The 13089-nt window shown below is 39.4% G+C and overlaps 1 long non-coding RNA gene across 1 annotated transcript; it reads right to left on the reverse strand.

Annotated features, from left to right (window-relative positions):
* Positions 1-2409: 2409 nt before the first annotated feature.
* Positions 2410-4600, reverse strand: LOC139644689 (uncharacterized). Its single transcript, XR_011695206.1, has 5 exons — positions 4479-4600; positions 4080-4185; positions 3719-3785; positions 2973-3084; positions 2410-2703 (listed from the first exon to the last, which is right to left on the reverse strand). It is a non-coding gene; the product is annotated as an uncharacterized lncRNA (long non-coding RNA).
* Between the last annotated feature and the right edge of the window lie 8489 nt (positions 4601-13089).

Genomic DNA, 13089 nt, shown 5'->3' on the forward strand with positions numbered 1-13089 from the left:
TTATGTAGCACCCCCAACCCCCAAATCTAATTGTGAATACCTGAAAAAAAGAATACGATGTAGCCTATTAGAAAAGTAACAGTACACTCATTGAGCCGCACATTCATAAATCTGTCATTGTGAGGTTATAGCCTGTTCCAATGGTCTATTACGCTACAAGTTTGAAATGCACGCCGGCGCCAGATACAAAGCAACGTCACGTGCGCATGAGCGACTATAAAGCTGCCCGCGAAGGCGTTCCAGGATTCCTACAACATGTCTCGCAACATGATGCCGTCATCGACAAAGCTGCTGAGAGGGGGGTCGTTTGAAGTGGACATGGTCTGCGAAAAATTCGAGCTGCTAACTGTAAGTAGAAGTAGATATAATAGATAGAATTTAATTAGGTCAGCACGGACACCGTGTCTTGGCAACATGTCTTTTTCATTTTGACAGTATGCTTGTGGAGACGAGATGGTTAGCAGGGTCGAGTTGGCCAGGCGAGTGGTGGCTGCTGGCAGCGTTGTAGTGGAGGTCCTTGGCCGGGTGGAGCGGCGGAGCTCAGCTAATGCCCAGCGAGCAGAGTTTCTGCAAAAGAAGGTGAAGGACCTGGAGAAGAAACTAGAGGACACCAAGGAGAAAATGGAATGGCTCGAATCGGCGGCCTGTATGGAGAATGGTGGGTGAAAAAAACATTAATGTTGAGTGCTCAGTGATAAATGTTTAGGCATATAACAGAGGGCAGTCTGAACAATGTTTTTTTCTCTCTTTGAGATGATATGATCGCTGCCGCCGCCATTGCCGGTTCCCTAATCTCTCCCGCCGCAGCCGCCGTCATGTCCCCCACCCCTCCCGCCGCCGATGTCCTCCCCACCGTCGCCATGTCCCCACCGTGAGAATGAAGGATTCGGAGGGAGAAGGGGACATTTGTTGAAGTTGTTTTTATTTGCATTTATTTGAAAAAGTTTAATAAAAAATAAGAATGTTTAAACTTTTGAAATTGTATTATTATTAATTATGGGTTATGCATGGAATCGATACAGTTTTTGGTCCTATTGACTTCACGGGCTACCTTTATCTGAAAAAAGCACAATGACCAGCAGGTCTAATGGAGTAGGCTATAGTAATTTAATAGTCTTATAGGTTTGAAACCTCAGTGTTTCATCTGGTAGCTTAAATAGGGTTACTACTGTAAATACATGCAACACTACCATGTGAAGCATGTCTCCAAAGTTGGCCTCAACCAACCAGGTACAGAGTAGGCTAATCAATGCAGTAGCCTAATACTGCAATGTAGTCTTGCAGGTGATTTATGGCAATAGCATACATGAGCTCAAATATGTTTAGGACAGTTTTGGTGGGATCATGATGACTGTGCTAAAACATGAATATATGAGACCAATTGTGTTTTCACTGAAGTGGCTTCCTGTGTCTTACAGGGTTGAACAGAAAGTAGGCTAATCTTGCTGACCTACCAATATTTTAACGACCATGTATGTAACTGAAATAACTGATTACTGTATCTAATATGGTAAGATGTATGAATTTCCATGTAGTACAAAGTTGGATAATATAGTTTATGTTTTAGCAAAGTCTATACTTCATATACTTTGAGTGGTAGCTTGAAAATGTTTTCTTCAACAGAAAGTACCATATGGTTAAGTCTGACATGGCAGTAGGCTATATGTGATCAATTATTTTTTTATTTCAAATTAATTTAATAAGTATACAGTGAAAATAGAACATAGTCAGGTACTTAGTTATTCATTCAGTGGAAAAAGTAACAAAGAAGGTAATTTGTCATTTGCTTTCAAGATTTATTTATATTTGTTGCGTCAATCATAAGGTTTTTGAGGTAGGTGTGTTCACAATTAGGCAAATGTTGTTGTCTCAAGTTTCTTTTTTGAGTCTTAAGCTGTTAAGCCCATGCCCCAGCCCTAGGAAAAAACGCCTAAAATACCATACCCCAAATAACTCTGGCATAGCTCTTCAACCATAAGGCCTATATTTCTGGTCTCTGTTGATAGGTAAAAAGCTATGGAATATGATGTAAGTAAACCTATATCTGTTACCATTCCAGAGTAAATGGAGCTGCAATAAAGGAAAAAATACTATTTTCATCCTTGCCTAGTATGTAATCTAAATTTCAAAGGCAATATCACCATTATAACCAAGAGTCTAAGGGACTGTTGCAAGGGCAGCAAGCACAATTATATTGTCTTTACAAAATTTAGCCTTTTCTATAATATAGTTTATGTTTCAGCTAAGTCTATACATATACATTGAGTGGTAGCTTGAAAATGTTTTTTTCAACAGATAGTACCATTATATGGATAAGTCTGACATGGCACTATATGTGATCATTTATTTTTTATTTCAAAGCCATTTAATAACATATTGTATACAGTAAAAAGAGAATATAGCCAGACAGTTGTTAATTCAGTGTAAAATTGAAAACAGTAACAGAAGGTAATTTGTCATATTTGGTGTCAAGACTTATTTATATTTGTTGGTCTTTAACATACTAGTTTACAAGGTTTGTAAGGTCTAAGCTCCTGGTTCAAGAGAACAAATGACCTTGTCTTCAAATATTTACTAGTAATAATAAAATGGAATATACACAGAATAAAAACAACAAGTTGAAGTAGGTGATTTCAGTGGGGAGGATGTCTGATGTAATGAAGTACATCTGTGTTACAGTGGTCTGGTGTGGAATGTGTTTTTCTGAAAAGAAATGAAAGGAAATATGTGTTAGTAACTAGAATAAATACAGAAAGTTCTACACTACCTTGTACACACAGGATAAATGAAATACATAGCAGAAATCTTTCATTAATGTACCAGTCACCATCATGCACAGTACAATCCATAATAATGAAGCTACAAGCTTTGACATTAATGTAAACCTGTGTGCACTTCAATAGATAGAGACACCCCATATGAAACAATAAATTGTAACACTAGGCTTTACCAGTGACTTCTATAACCTTTACCTTGATGTGTTCTTGTTTTTGTATGCTGCTTCCTCAGTGGAGCTGCTGCTGTTCTCTGTGTGGTCTTCACTGTTGTCATCTTTTTAGTTTATCTGTATCAGCTGTCCTGCGCCTGAAAATAATCAGATAACACACTGCAGAGTCAGTTCTATCACAGAACCCTCATAGTCACCATCATGCATTGTACAATGTATAATAATGAAAATATAAGCATGCACATCAATGTAAACTTGTGCGCACTTAGATGAAGAGACCACATATTACAACATGTGCTGTGATTGGTCTAAGCATTTATGGTTCTGTGTTGGTGATTGTACAGTATACCGTTGAAATACTATATGGCAGCTGTGTTCTTTTTTTAGGATGGAAGTAATAACAGGAGATGTCATAGTGTTTACATTCTGTGAGAGTTGAGTTCTGGGATATTTTTCACCATGAATACAGTTACATGTAGTAATCTTTCTAATTTGGGAATGAACTGTTTTCCAGATCTATATATTTGCAGCACTCCACACACTGTCTCTCAGCTACTGGATACAGGTAGGAGGAAATATGAAGCAGGCCAATGACTGTCGTTCTGGTCGTGCATCACATTGTGTAGTTTAATTTTTGGAGAGCTGTATGTAAGCTATGGCGAGATCCTTTGTGGGCAACAACACACATGCTTTATACTGAGAGCGATGCTCCAGTGTGTATAGATATGGAAGTATAATTTTCCCATTACCAGTGTCATGTAGAATCTTTACCTCAATGTGTTCTTGTTTTGGTGTGCTGCTTCCTCACTGGCCTTTATCTGTATCCGCTGTCCTGCGCCTGAAAATAATCAGAGAACATCAGTAGTTCCATCAGTTCTAGTTGTTTTATATTGAAATTAGATGATGTTTCTTGTTTATGTGGTGATAATATAATTCATGGGAAATGGTGGAAATAGTGAAAACATGATTGTACAACATAGCAAAGAGAAAAACAGCAACAGTTAGCATTAGACATTGTCTTCCCACCTGTACCACCTGAAATACCAATGTATTTCTTTCCAGGAGGAAATGTACATTAGTAATGGTGACAAAAACGTCTACATTAGGCTTTAGCAGTGCTATTTTTCATAACCTTTATCTCAATGTTTGCTTGTTTGGGTATGCTGTTTCCTCATTGGAGCTGTTGCCATTGTGGTGTTCACTGTGGTCTTTGCTGTCCATTAACGCCTGTGCTGTGTCTGAAAAAAACAAACAAACAGAACATCAGAATCTTCATTACTGTTAATCCTTTTACATTTTCACTAGTGAAATGTTTTTCTGGGCATGTGTTGGTAACATATTTTAACACATGAAACACACTGCATACTCATTTCTTTACCCACACACTCACCGACATGCACAGTGCAATCCATAATAATGAAGTTGTAAGCATGCATACCAATGTAAACCTGTGTGCAGTTTAATAACGACAGCCCAAGTGACACAATTTATTGTGATACTAGGCTGTACCAGTGAAATTCATAGCCTTTACCTCAATGTGTTCATGTTTTGGTGCACTGCTTCCTCTGCTTCCTCACTGGAGCTGCTGCTGTCCTGTGTGGTCTTCATTGTCTTCACGTCATGTTCCTTTATCTGTATCCGCTGTCCTGTGTCTGAAAATAATCAGAGAACATCAGTATCTCCATTAGGACTAGTCCTTTCATATCGACATTAGTAAAATGTTTTCCTATCTATCAGGTGATCTCATATTTTATGGGAAATTGTACAAATAGTGAAAAGATTAAAAGGAAAAATGCAACATTTAGCATTAGATGTTGTTTTCCAATCTGCACATATCCATGGCTGTACAGAAGGAAATATTAGTAATGAAAACAAAAAGTTTTACACTAGGCTTTAGCTGTCCTATTTTTCCTAACCTCCATCTCAATGTTTGATTGTTTTGGTGTGCTGCTTCCCTCTTATTCCTCACTGGAGCTGCTGTCATTGTCAATGTGGCATTCACTGTGATGTTTGCTTTGGTTTAACAGGTGTGGCATGTCTGAAAAAAATTACAGAACATCAGCAGCTTCATTAGTCCAAATTTTTCATTTACATCTTCATTAGTGAAATGTGTCTCTGGTCATGTGGTGATAACATATTGTAACACATGAAAATACACTGCAGACTCGCTTATTTACCCACACAGTCAACATCATGCACAGTACAGTTCATAATAAAGAAGATATAAGCATGCACATCAACATAAACCTGTGTGCACTTCAACAGATACAGAAACCCCATATGACAAAATATACTGCGACACTAGGCTTTACCAGTGAAATTCATAACCTTTACCTCACTGTGTTCATGTTTTGGTGCACTGCTTCCTCTGCTTCTTCACTGGAGCTGCTGCTGTCCTCTGTGTGGTCTTCACTGTTGTCATCGTCTTCCTTTATCTGTATGTGAAAATAATCAGAGAACATAGAACAGAGAACATAAGTAGTTCCGTTAGTGCTTATCCTTTTATATTAACATTAGTTAAATGTTTCTCTGGGCATGTGGTGATGATATATTTTATAGGTTATTGTGAAAATAGTGAAAACATTTTAACATATAATGGAGGGAAAAAACTGCATGTTGTAGCATTAGTCAGTGTTTTCCCATTTGCACCCTGCCATGATGCTGAAAACTGTTTTTGTGGCTATACACAAGGAAATGTACATTAGTAAAGAGGACAAAAACAGTAAACTGTATACACTGCATTGTATACAAACTTTCAAACACACAAAATGCACTGCATGCCTCCCCTCTACTGATTTTTCCACACACTCATGACCATGCGTACAGCAATCCATAATACTGAAGATATAAACATGCACATGTGAATATTTGTTGCCTTACACAAATACACACACTACATGACTAAATATACTGCAACACTAGGCCTTATCAGTCATATTATAACCTTTACCTCACTGTGTTCATGTTTTGGTGCACTGCTTCCTCACTGGAGCTGCTGCTGTCCTCAGTGTGGTCTTCACTGTCTTCACGTCATGTTCCTTTATCTGTCTCAGCTGTCCTGTGTCTGACAGTAGGTCCATTAGTCCTAGTCCTTTTATATCACTATTGGTGAAATGTTTCCCTGTCTATGTGGTGATAACATATTTTATGGAAAATTGCAGAAATGGTGAAAACATTATTTTACAACATAGTAAAGAGAAAACGGCAACATTTAACATTAGATGTTGTTTTCCCATCTGCACATATTCATGGCTATATAGAAGGAAATGTAAATTAGTAATGAGAACAAGTTTAGCTGTTTTTTCCTAACCTTTATCACAATGTCTGTTCAATTTGGTGTGTTGTTTCCTTACTGGAGCTGCTGCCATCGTCGTCATGGTGTTCAATGTGGTGTTCACCTTGCTTTAACAGCTGTATTACCTTGAAAAAATTAAGTAGTGGTCTATAAATCTTTTCTTCAGTAAAAAACAAAAAAGGTTATTTGTCATATTTACTGTCAAGCAACATAATTCAACATAATACTCAACAAGGGATGGAAATGCAAAGTCCATGTTTCAATACAATGAATGAATGCCCCCCTTAGATACTCAATGTGGACACAAAAACTTCCACAAACATCTCATTAAGGGAAAAATGGAAGAAGGGCCTCACAAATAGGGATCCCCTTTCCAGGAATGTCAGGCATGCAATGAGTGCCAAGAGTGGGTAAACAAATATTAAATTACAAAATGTAACATACACAGAAGTAAAAAGGAAGTAGTAGAAGTAGGTGATTTCAGTGGATTGGAACTCTGATGGATGAAGTAAATCAGTGTTACAGTGGTCTGGTGCTCAAACTGTTCTTCTGAAACTAAATGTTACGCCAGGCTTAGGGGGAAACTGAGCACAACACAAAAGTGACTCCCCCATTTTCCCACTCCCAAGGATGACCAGTGCCACGGCAGATGCAGTCCAAACATAATTGACTTATTCATCAGAACAAGGTAGAATAGGCGTCGGGGAGAGCACGGCCCAAAACAATAAACAAAACAATCTATAGTATTAACAACTATCTTACCTAACTTCATCAAAAGAAAACAAAAGAAAATACAGGTCTCTTACCTACCTCCCTAACATAAACAGGAGAAAAGATGTCAAAAGAAAAGGCTTCTCACCCCTACAACTACCAGGACTGCTCTTTTAGAAGATATTTACAGTATGTGCAACAGAGATTGGCACATTAACAATCCTAACATTGGTGATTGCTAGGCAGCACAGCACAGTCTGGTCGGGAGTCAGGAAAAGAGAGAGAGCGAAGCTGGCATCAGCGGGCGCCATTTTAAAGCAGGCGGCATCAGTCTCCGTCCAATCACAGGCCACCAACTGCAACTTGGCACACTGAGAAAACACACAGAACAGGGTGAACAGCACCACCCTCAGGCAGGCAGGGAAAACAGCACAAAAACCACAGTCAAATACAAATACACATTATGGCCTGGGGTCATAACACTAAATAAAAGGAAATACATGTTAGTAATTACAATAAATAGAAAACTGTACACACTACCTTGTACACAAACTCTGAAACACATGAAATACACTGCAGACACCTCACTTTCACTTGCCCACACGTCTTGCACAGTACAATCCATAATAAAGAAGATATAAGGATTCACATCAATGTAAACCTGTGTGCACTTCAATAGATACAGAAACCCCATATGACAAAATATACTGCAACACCAGGGTTTACCAGTGAAATTCTTAACCTTTACCTCAATGTGTTCATGTTTTGGTGCACTGCTTCCTCTGCTTCCTCTGCTTCCTCACTGGAGCTGCTGCTGTCCTCTATCTTCACTGTTGTCGGCAGTTTCCTTTATCTGTATCCGCTGTCCTGTGTCTGAAAATAATCAGAGAACATCAGTAGCTCCATTAGTCCTAGTCCTTTTATATCGACATTACTAAAATGTTTTGTTTGTGAAAACATTATTTTACAACATACTAAAGAGAAAAACTGCAACATTTAGCATTAGATGTTGTTTTCCCATCTGCACAAATCCATGGCTATACAGAAGGAAATGTACATTAGTAATGAGAACAAGTTTAGCTGTCCTATTTTCCTAACCTTTATCTCAATGTCTGCTTACTTTGGTGCGTTGTTTCCTCACTGGAGCTGCTGCCATCGTCGTCGCGGTGTTCACCTTGCTTTAACAGCTGTCTGAAAAAGTAAAAAAAGTACATCAGCAGCTACAATAGCCCTAATCCTTTTACATCTTTATTAGTGAAATGTTTCTATGAGCATGTGGTGATAACATATTTTAACACAAAATACACTGCAGACTTACTTATTTACCGACATAGTCCCCATCATGCAGAGTATAGTTCATAATGAAGAAGATGTAAGCATGCACATCAATGTAAACTTGTTTGCACTTAACTAGATACAGAAACCCCATATGACAAAATATACTGCAACACTAGAATTTACCAGTGAAATTCATATCCTTCATGTTTTGGTGCACTGCTTCCTCTGCTTCCTCACTGCATCCCCATCTGTATCAGCTGTCCTGCGTCTGAAAATAGTTGAATAGCAGTTGAATTAGTCCTAGTCCTTCTTTTATATCAACATTAGTGAAATGTTTCCCTCGGTATGTGGTGACAATGTATTATATGGGTAATTGTCAAAATAGTGAAAACATTAGCTTACACCAAAATATAATGAAGTGAAAAAATGCAACACTTATCATTAGATGATGTTTTTCCATCTGTACAATGCCATGATGCTTCTTGGTAAGCATGGTGTGGTGGCCAAAGTCTTTCTGCAGCTATACAGAAGGACATGCGTATCAGTAATGAGAACAAAAACAGGGAATTGTATTAAGTACGTTGTACACTCTCTCAACTTTCAGACATGTAAAATGCACTGCACATTTTCCTTTATTCACCCACATTCATTAGCATGTGTACTAGAATGCATAATATTTGACATATACTGCAAATATGCCCTTACACACAGCACATGACCAAATATGACACTGGCTAAGACACACTGGATGCAAAAGTAGTCTTTACCAGTCATTATTCATAACCTTTACCTCAATATCTACTTGTTTTGGTGTGCTGCTTCCTCACTGGACCTGCTGTCATCGACATTGTGGTGTTCACTGTGGTCTTCATCTTTGTTTAACAGCTGTGCCGTGTCTGAAAAACAATCAGAACATAAACAGCTGTATTGGTGCTAATTCTTCAGTTGTATCTACATTCATGAAATGTTTTTTTTGGGTAAGTGGTGATGCCAAATTTTCTGACAAATTCTCAAAGTAGTGAAATGTTATTTTATAACATTTATAAGATGCAATAATAAGATGAACAGAAAAAATGAACACTTAGCTTGAGATTTGTTTTTTTCCCATCTGTACTCCGCCATGATGCTTCTTGGTAAGCATGGTGTGGTGACCACATTTTCTGTGGCTATACTAAAAGGACACATATGTTAGTAATGGCAACAAAAACAGGAAACCGTATACATTATAATATACATAAATTATTCAACATACAAAATATATTGCAAAAACTCTGTTCCACACATGAATCTTCATGTACACTATAATCCATACTATTGATGATTTAATCATGCAATTACATGTGAACATTTATGCACTTAGCAGTCCTATTCATGATTTTTACCTCAATGTCTTCTTTTGTTTTGGTGTCCCGTTTCATCACTGGAGCTGCAGCTCACTTTTTGTTTACTTTATGTTGCTTGATCTCATCAAGGCAGTGTGCCCCCCACACACTGCCATGATACTGCTTGATAAGCATAACATGTTAATCTTGAAAAGAGCAGTAGTATAATGAATGACAAAGGAAGTCTGTCCAGCCAATATAGAACACTGTGCCAGTATGAGCCCGCTGTACTCATCTGTAAACATCCCCAACATGAGTAAATAATGTGCAATCTCACTCCTGATTTAAACAACAATAAGCTAAAGGGACGGCTGACACTGCTGGCTTGTGACAGCCCGCTCAGCAGGTCAGAAACCGAACACCTAGAAGCAAATCATTGTACCAAGAGCTGAGAACAGTGCATCACTCCCCACTGAGTGACATGTGTGTACTATCATATGATACATTACTCTTTTATTGATCATAAGATAGCACAAAGGTTTCACAGAACCCCCAAAAAAACATAAACATTAATGAACAATAACAATGTGGAAACATTGGTGTGATACAGACATTTCAAGAGTTAATGACAGTGTAAGTCCACTGGAGCCTAAACAGTTCATTGTAGTGGTATGAGCCCTCTGTACCCTGAACATTTCCAACATGAGTGAATAATTATGTAATCTCACTCCTGATTTAAACAACAATAAGCTAAAGGGACGGCTGACACTGCTGGCTTGTGACAGCCCGCTCAGCAGGTCAGAAACCGAACACCTAGAAGCAAATCATTGTACCAAGAGCTGAGAACAGTGCATCACTCCCCACTGAGTGACATGTGTGTACTATCATATGATACATTACTCTTTTATTGATCATAAGATAGCACAAAGGGTTCACAGAAGCCCAAAAAAACCATAAACATTAATGAACAATAACAATGTGGAAACATTGGTGTGATACAGACATTTCAAGATTTAATGACAGTGTAAGTCCACTGGAGCCTAAACAGTTCATTGTAGTGGTATGAGCCCTCTGTACCCTGAACATTTCCAACATGAGTGAATAATTTGTAATCTCACTCCTGATTTAAACAACAATAAGCCAAAGGGACGGCTGACACTGCTGGCTTGTGACAGTCCGCTCAGCAGATCAGAAACCGAACACCTAGAAGCAAATCATTGTACCAAGAGCTGAGAACGGCGCATTGTTCCTCATCCTGGGCCATCACATGGTTAATACACAGTAAACAGGATTGTGATAGCTGTAATACGTTTCCAGTACACCTGACTGGAGGCAGAGCTGTGGTTGAGAGATGTACATGTGATCCAGGAATGTGTGTTTTTCAGTCGTTGCAGCTCTGATGAGTTGTGCATATCCTCTTGAGTGAAACAGCTGGAATATGGGTTTATTTCCACTGGATGAGAGGTCCTCATTAAAGTCACCACAGATGATGATTGGATGGTGATCCATAATTTCCAAAGAATCCAAAAGACTTTGCAGGAAATTTCCAACACTGTAACATGGAGGTCTGTAGACAGCAGCAATCAGTGCTGTGATTGGGGCCTCAATCTTGACGACTACAAACTCTAGGTCCGTCACATTTTGTATGTACTGCTTGGCCTGGGCTTGAATATGGCTTTTACAGTAGATAGCGACTCCACCTCCATCTTTGCTTGCAATGTCAGGATAGTTTGTGTAAGAGAGGTGTCTGTTCCGTGTAAACATGTTGTAATCTTCCAACTGGAGATTTGTAGAAACAAAGGAGCCAGACAGCTTGGTTTCCGTTACACATAACACATCTGCAAGTGTCAACTCGTGATGCCGTTTGATGTCCTCAATGTGAGATGGTAGTCCTTGGGTGTTGTGGTGAATGATTTTGAAGGTTTGGACTTGGTTTGTGACCTGTACATGTTCCAAAAGTGGCATTATACTGCTGAATGATGCTCTTTTCATGTTTTCCAGTGAAGTTGTGATGTCAGGATCAGCATATATTTTCTTTTCATCAATGTCTGTCATATACAGTCCATGAAGTGACGTTGTTCTACTTAGTGCAACATAGGCCATTCCTGGTTCAAATACACGTTTCAAGGAGACCACAGCAGACTGCAATGTCATACCTTGAACTTTGTGGGCTGTACACGCGAAGGCTAACTTCATGGGGAACTGCCTGCGAACCACTCCTTTTTTGCTCATGCTTTCCTCTGTTCTCTCAATGTACACCAAGTTGTGTGGTCCATCTTGTGTCTTGTTGCGGTGTTTCTGACCTGCACTTGAATTGTCCAGCTGCAGTCCAAGCATCTTTACTGCGTTTGTTCCACTTTGTGTCTCAGTCACAATCTTGGCTATCTTTCCAAACGCACCGTTCACTAGGCCATCTTCTACATCTATATTGCGAATCAGCATCACACGAACTCCCTCTGCGGCTTGTATGGTGTCGGGTAAATCTCCTTTTTGACCCTTGATGGGTGTAGTCTGTCTCCTCATCTGTCCTGTTGTTGGGTCTTTTTTGTAGTCGTCTGCATCAATGTTCATGATGTTGGTATGGAGGGCAAATACTGTATTTGCATTGTGTTGGTCTACTTCCTTGTTTGTTGCAAATACGTGCAGTACGTCAGGTGGGCAGTCTTTGGGGTCAGTCACAGCCTGCGCAAGCAAAGCTTTGTCACTCTCACTCAAAGGCTCTTTCTTTTGCTTCACTCGTATTCTGTTCAAGAGCTCTGCAAAAGCAAGATCATCTTTCTGGCGCATGATCTCTGTAAGGGTGATCATCTGGAAGTGGTCTTGCCACAGGTCAAGTACGTCCTCCTCATACACGCAAAGTGGCTTGGCTTTACCGAGGGGCGGCAGCTGGTAAAAGTCTCCTACAGCTAGAACCGACATCCCTCCGAAAGGTTTCTTGCTGCCTTTGATCTGCTGAAATCTCCAGTTGACATAAGCAAACAGGTTCTTCGAAACCATGGACACTTCGTCGATGATCAGTGTCACGGGGATATCCCGTGCCCTATAGAAAGTAAGGTGCAAACACACACACAACGCTGCATAGCCACTTCTAACTACATCATGCCGGCATAGAGGTGTCTGTGTTGCTGTGTTATCGTTGTGTTTGCTCTCTCTCTCTCTCTCTCTCGCTCTCTCTCTGTTTGTGATGTCGGAGGTCACCAATATAGCGTTAATACATAGCGACCCAGTTGTAGTCTAACTCATTTACATAAAACATTGCAATGTAAAAATGAAAAGACAAGAGACATATAGTCTTTGTAATTAAATGAGTATTTATTTATGTACTTTTCACAAATGAATTGTTTGTCACCTGTTTCTGTGCTGCACTGGACGATCCTCTCTTTTAGACCCGGAAAACCCGAGATGGAGCGTTCCACTTCCTTTTCTAGAGGGGGGTTTCCGGGGGATCGGACCAAGTGTGGTAAAGTGGCAGGGGTGTTTAATGGTGTTTCTTGAAATGTTATTTAAATGTGTTTGGAGTTGTTCAATTGTTGTTG

The sequence above is a fragment of the Centroberyx affinis genome, unplaced genomic scaffold, assembly GCF_046629955.1.
Source record: "Centroberyx affinis isolate AG114_WGS23_722 - 3 ecotype Tasmania unplaced genomic scaffold, CSIRO-AGI_Caff_v1 ptg000773l_1, whole genome shotgun sequence".
Classification (NCBI taxonomy): Eukaryota; Metazoa; Chordata; class Actinopteri; order Beryciformes; family Berycidae; genus Centroberyx; species Centroberyx affinis.